This window comes from Pteropus alecto, unplaced genomic scaffold (assembly GCF_000325575.1).
Source record: "Pteropus alecto unplaced genomic scaffold, ASM32557v1 scaffold76, whole genome shotgun sequence".
Classification (NCBI taxonomy): Eukaryota; Metazoa; Chordata; class Mammalia; order Chiroptera; family Pteropodidae; genus Pteropus; species Pteropus alecto.
Genome location: NW_006443138.1, coordinates 2,704,987 through 2,712,218, shown reverse-complemented (window position 1 = coordinate 2,712,218; position 7,232 = coordinate 2,704,987). Strand labels below are relative to the sequence as shown.

Here is a 7,232-nt window from a genome sequence, read left to right as displayed (position 1 = left end):
GCATTCCTGTTGTCATCTGCACAGACTTAGGGAAGGCACAGAGGTAATATTAGACAATTACTTAGAGATTTACTTCAAATGAATTTATGGCTTCTGATATGGATTGGGAAGGTTCTAAGAACTGACTTCCTGTGTTCTCCCTCAAGTATCTTTTGCTGTGATGATAAACAATAGACTTGGCAAAGCATGAGTAACCCATGCATATACAGGCATACATGTGCGACTTGATGAGCCACAAAGGGTGGATGAAGAAAATAAGTTTTGGGGAGTGGACACAGATAACAGTTTAGTGGTTACCAGAGGGAAAGGGGGAGATTGGAGAGGTTAGATAAAGTTGAAGGGGGTCAAGTATATGGTGATGGCAGGAAATTTAACTTTGGGTGGTGAATACACCATATACTATACATATGATGTATTATTGAATTGTACACTTGAAACCTATATAATTTTATTAACCAATGTTACCCCAATCAATTTAATAAAAAAAAAATAAAATAAAATAAAAGAAGAGAGGTATTTGTATACCAAAAATAAAAAAATAATAAAGATTTGTTGATTTTGCTGATGTTTCTCATCCTAAAAAGTGCTGTGGCCTTTTATTCTGAAATTGTTTGATTTCAGATTTATTGGTAACTTTATTTCTAGTTGCTGTGTTTTCCTAAATACTAACTAAGCATAAAATCTGATGTCAGATACATTTCTGTCCTTCTCTTCTTCGGATTACTAAAATGTAAATAAAGCCCAGTCTGTTAAAACATAAGTGTTTTTTTGGTGAAATCTTTGACATAATGCATATTCAATATACTTAAAATTCTAATGGAGCAATCAGTGAATTATACTTGGTAAAATTATCATTCAAATAGCTTTTTGACAGGTTGTCAAAACAAATGGAGAATAGTTCATTGCTGAATGGTAATTAAACAAGCAACTGAAACCTGTGACTTAATAAATGTTTTGAAGTTTAATTCAAAGTCTCCATATGCTCTGCAATTATTAGCAAATTCTCTTGTCAGTTAGTTCAGTATTTTTATGTATGTATTTTCAAACTGGAGTCCAAGAATTTAAATTTTCTCCAGGCTTACCAAGTCAGTTGAAAAGTTGAAAAATCCCTGCATGTTTTGATTTCTAATTCTGTTTCATAAAAATTATTTTCCAGTCAATAAACTAAAAAAGTATTTATTGAGCATCTATATTGAGGTCTTAGAAGAAGTAGCAACATATTAAAATTGTTTTTCAAATGATAAAACTACATAGTGGCAATTGGGAATGGACAAGAATTGGGAACAATTGATGAGGGAAAGACAATAGGCCATTGTAATAGTCCTGACATTTTAAAGGCCTAAAATGTAATGACAATAAGGAAGGAGAGATTAGCTATGAAAATCAGTTCTGTTATAAAATTGACTTTAGTGCCTTGTGAGATATAAATATTGAGGTGAAATAAAAGTTGAAAATAATATTGATACATCTAGTGTGGGTGACTAGGTGAATGGTGATGTCTTTTACCAAAAGAAAAATTTTATAAGATAAGATGGGTGGGTTCATGAAGGAAAATGAATTCAATAAAAATATTTATTTTTAATTTTTTTATATGGAATCTAATGAACAAAAAGGACAAACTAATTGAAAACAGACTCACAAATACAGAGGACAATCTGGTGACTGCCAGAGGGGAGAGGGGTTGGGGGCTGGAAGAAAGAGGTAAAGGGTGAAAGAAATACAAATTAGTAGTTGAGAGATGGTCATGGGGATGGGGAGCATGGCATAGGGAATGCAGTCAGCAGTAATGTAAAGACTATGTGCAGAGCCAGAGGAGAGAAAGAGCAATCAGGGGGATCATTTCATAAACTATATAAATGGCTAACCAATGTACTTTACACTTGAAACTAATACTAAAATAAAATAAAATGCCTAAAATATTTATTTTTTATAAATAGTCCATTATTCCAAGAAAAATGTAAAACACAGAAGAATATAAAGCGAAAGTAAGTTTCAATACCACATTTGACCTCATTTCTTAATTTCCCTCCGTGGAGTCAACCAGTATTACCACTTTTTGTTATGTCTGTATGATAGAACAATTCTATCTTTCTTCTTTAGAGATGATCTCTCTCTCTCTTTTTTTTTTTTTGGAGGGCTCAGTAAAAATTGATTTTCCAGCTTACCTTACACTTAAAAGTGGCTATATTACTAAATTCTGATCGATGATATTAAACAGAAGCTATTAGATTGGATTTATGGGAAAGTTTCTTAAAAGAGATCAAACAGCTCTTGCCCTTCTTCCCTTTTTCCTTCATTTCTATTTGGCCTGGAAAGTGGATGTGATAACTAGAGATCTCGTAACCATCTTAGGCAAAAAAGCAACCATGAGGATGGAAGCCATTCACTATTGATGGTGGACCAGAAAGATGAAAGTGTGCCAGGTGTCTAATGACTATGTGGCCAACTTACTAGTTCTGGACTACTTACTTATTGATGTCTTTAGCATTAAAGAAATGTAAACTTGCATCTTATTTAGAAATTTCTGTCTACAGCCAAACCTAATCTTAAATGTTATACGATTCTTTTATGAATTTCATTTTGAACAAGTTAAATATAAGGACATCTGGGTACAAATACCAGGTGGATAGTTAACATATGCATTGTAATTTCTTCAAGTGCCTGAGACATATATAGTGTATGCTCAAAAAATATTCATTTAATGAGTTCAGGAGAGTGGTAGTCTCCTTCCCTCCTTCTCTCCCTCTTCCTCTCTCTCTCTCATCTACCTATACTTCCTGTTTTGGCTTCCATCCACAAATTTAATGCCTTTTCCATCCTCACTAAGCACTTACTTTTTCAATTTGAGCTGTGACAACAAAACTAGCACATTTCCCCCCTTTTTCACAGTTTCATAGATAGAAGATTCATTCTTATTGTAGATCTTCACAACCTTAACATACTATGTTTTCTTCCCTAATTAAGTTGAGAACTTCCATATTTTTATTTAAAGGAAGCACTTTAAAGTTTCTCTTTGGCATATTTGAATTGTCAGCATCTCTACTTTTGTCCTTTGGGGCCATTATTAAGTAAATAAGGGTTACTAGAATGCAAGCATTGTGACACCGTGACAGTAAATTCAATAGCCGAGCTGGCTACTAAATATCTTATAAGCAGTTTGCTTACTCAGCCTGGATGTACCAGACAATGGGATGATTTACATCCTGGCATGATGAAGGAGACGGTGCGAAATTTCATCACGCTACTCAGAATGGCGTGCAATGTAAAATGCAGGAATTGTTTATTTCTGTAATTTTCCATTTAATATTTTTGGACTAAAGTTGACTACAGGTAATTAAAATCGTGGAAAGCGAAACTTTGAATGAGGAGGCCCAACTGTATTTACTTCTTTAATTGAAATGCTTCTAACAGCTCATCATTAAGCATGACTTTGGTTAAAGATTTTCTAGAAGGCATGCTTTATCAAGTTAGAAAATCACCTTATTATTTTGCCAACAAACAATGCGTTCAGCTTCACATCTTGGATCAGCTTCTTGTTTCCATCGCTTCTAGTCACACAGCAACTTTGGTATAGCTCACATCTAAAGATGCACTTACTTGTGTGCACCTGGGCTGCAATTTCTCTCAACATGACCCTATATGCTTTCAAGTATTTCACTAATTCCTCACACTTTCTGTTCTGCTGAAAATTCTTCTTCTTTAGAACATCGCTATGTATAATTTTTATTATTGTATCTTTTGTAACATTCCTAGGAATGTGATACAGGGAAGGAAGGTTGAAGCTTGCATTACTTCATAAATATTGACAACTGACAGTTTGCATAAACATAGTAAATATTTATGAGAATTTAATGGATTTGAAAATTTAAACTTTTATAATATTTAGAAACTTTAAACATTAATTGTTAAATGTTTGATTCCTACGTAAACTTTATGTAATATATCAAATGTTTTAAAAATAATTGCACGCATTTTTAGCAGTTATGGACAGAAAAATTCAATGTGTGTTTTTGTAATTTTTTTTCTTATTCAAAACTTTGAAGTTTTAAAAAGTATATAGATTTCTTAATTATGTAATTTCTTTCAAAAGAGTATTATGTTTCAAATGGCTGATCTCTTCTTTTTTCACACTATGATGAGTGAACATAGGCTGTATAATAATAATTTGTTGAAATTGTTGAGATTTCATTTGTGGTCTTGTTATTCTGTCAATTGTTGTAAATGTCAGTGTTCAAAAAGAACATGTGTTAAATAAACTTATTGACTGCTAATAATTTTCTCTTTAGTAATTATGTTTTTGTCCAATATTTTGGGAAGTTAAGCTGTGCTCTACTAATAGTAATTTTCTCAAATTCTCTTTATAATTCTAAAAATTTTGTTATGCTTATGTTGAAGCCATGTTATTAATTCTACAAATATTCACGATATGTATTAATCTTAGGTTAGAAAAATTTTATTACTGTAAATTTCCAGTATTGTTTTCTTTGAATTTTGTCTTACTTGATTTTAAAATGCTTTGCCAATCTTCTTTACATTAATGTTTCATATTATATTTTTTCCTGTTACTTTATTTTTTGACTTTTCTATATCAATTTATTTAGTTTATATAAAAAGCATTTGCTTTAATTTTTAAAAATTCAATCTAACAATCAATTATAACAAGAAAGTACATCCATTTATATTTATTTTGATACCTGCTATGTTTGTAGACATTTAAAAAATGTTATTTTATATTTTATACTTACATGATTTTCTTATTTTTCTATCCTGATTTTAATTGGAAATTTTTCTTTGTTTTTTTTTTTCCCTGTGTTAGATATGTGTGTGTATATTTTTCTAGAAACAATTACTATAAAATTCTTCTCATTACAAGATGAAAATTTAATATTTTTTTACTTCCTTTTGTTTTTCACTTCCGCTTCCTTTCTATCTTCAAAATTAAATTTTGATACAATCTAGACTTTTAGATTTAAATTTTTAAAAAAGATCAAAGATGGATGAATTTTTCTACTTAATGTTTTACTCATTTCTTTCTCATTTAACAAATGAGAAAGAAATAAGAAATTAATAAAATTTCTCATTATTTATTGCATTCTATTATTCCTCTTAGAGTCATTTTTCCTCATTATAAAACATTTCTTAGTAACTTTTCTAGACATATTATGAGTATTAAATAGTATGTGAATTTTTGAAAATGTCTGCATTTTATTTTGAATGATAGTTTGGTTAAGTATAGATATAGTAGATTGCAAAAATGGCTCTAATTCTTTACTCTTTCCTGTATCTATGCCTTGATTCTGGATTTAGGTTCCATGGCTTGCTTTGGCAAATAAAATGCTAGCAAATGTAACACTAGCAGAGTATTGAAAAGCACTTGACTTATAGCTCTTGTCTTCAGCCATTGCCATGAGAACATTCCTGGGCCAACTTACCGCAGTTAACCTGTAGAGAGCCATCCTAGATTAGCCAATAGCTAGCTGATCCCAATACATGAGGGTGAGCTCTGCTGAAACCAGAAGAATCACTGAGCTGAGTTTAGCCTAATGTGAGGATTTGCAGACTAATGAGCCGTATAAATCTGTATTGTTTCAAGGCTCTGTTTTTAGAGTGCCATTTTTGTGGCAAGAGATGACTGATACAATAGGTGTTTTTCTTTGTCACTTAGAAAATGTTGCTTTATTATCATCTTGCCTATAGTGTTGCTGTTGAGAAGTATAATAGACATGTGATTTTTTTTCTTTGTAGAAAAACTATAGATAAAAACTATAGATAAAAAATTCAGGGCTTTCGCTTTGCTTTGATGTTCAGAAGTTATGTATATTACTAATATAGTGTCAATAGATGCATGTATAGGTATGTCAATACAAAGAAAAATTTATGTAAGACTACCAGATGCAGCTTGGGAAAAGAGAAATGTCATTTTAACTCACCACTTCGGGCTTGTACTAAGTTATAAATCAAGATTCAATTGGAAGAACTGAGGGTTAGAATATTGAAGCCTACTGCTATAATACAAAAATTTTTAAATTGGCATAGAGCTCCAAGGTCCATAGTATCATATACATATTGGTTTTGGATACCTTCCTATAGAATTGCCATTAGAAGCTGATAAAGCCTGGAAGTTAAATACTGGGATTTATTTTAGTCTCTACCCAAAGTCCCCAAATCAATAACAACAAAAAGAGTTGCTAATGTTAAGAGAAATTCTCCCCATGCCTTTCTCAGAAGTGATCTTCAAGATCAATGAATAAGAGTGATCTTCCCAGAGAGCAAAACTAAGGAACTTGTATTGGTTGGCAGCCTTTTTTTGTAGCTTCCTCCTCTCTAGTAAGTCAGTTACTAGTTCTATATTCACTTTCTACCTTCAAAATGATATATCTCTAAATGATTCAAAGAATCAGTTACTAGAATTACTAGAGTATGAGTTTCATTAAAAGGAAAGATGATTTAAAAATTAAACAACAAAGAAAGCAAAACGATATCTCAGTTTTTGCCATCTATTAAAAAGTTGAATTCATGGAATTTTCCTTGCTCTTTTGTTCCTATTTCTTTTATTATTTTTTACTTATATATCTGTTCTACCGAAGTTCTTTAAGTAAGAAAAAGTAGCTGTAGCACACTACTTATGCCAGCAACATTTACAGGTGATAATAATGTAAGCATCAACTATGACCCCACTGGGATAATGAGGGAAGTAAAGAGACCATATCAAAGAGTCAAAAAATAACAACAAAACCGATAAATCCAGAAGTGGTAGCATACACACATTTAGAAATACAGAGAAAATAAAAAAGAAAACAGCCCAGGAAAATGTTTGCCCCTGGGAGCAGTAACTGGGAGTGGCATGTGGAGAACTGATCTTTTTGGATATATATTTTGGTGGTATCTGATTTTTAAAAGCCATGTACAACCATAAAAATGATTACAACTATTTTGAAAAGAAATCTTTGATATTATTCTACTGTCTATATAAGAAAGAGCTATTTTCAAAGCTATAACAGAAGAATATAAAGGAACTATAAGAATAAATCTGAGACAGTAAAAAAAAGTAGATATATTAAAGGACATACTATTAACTTCATTTTATAAAGAAATATGAAGATGAAGGAAAAAAGCAAATTATTTTAAGTTAACATAGATGGACGAAATAAAGTTAAAGATGACTTTTCACTTTTAAGTTTAAAACAGAAATCCAGTTCTAGGCATTCTATTACTGACATAGAATTAAACTC

At 31.2% G+C, this 7,232-nt stretch overlaps 1 pseudogene; it reads left to right on the top strand.

Annotated features, from left to right (window-relative positions):
• LOC112472285 overlaps positions 1-7,232 on the top strand; it is a 46,750-nt pseudogene that overhangs the window by 25,731 nt on the left and 13,787 nt on the right.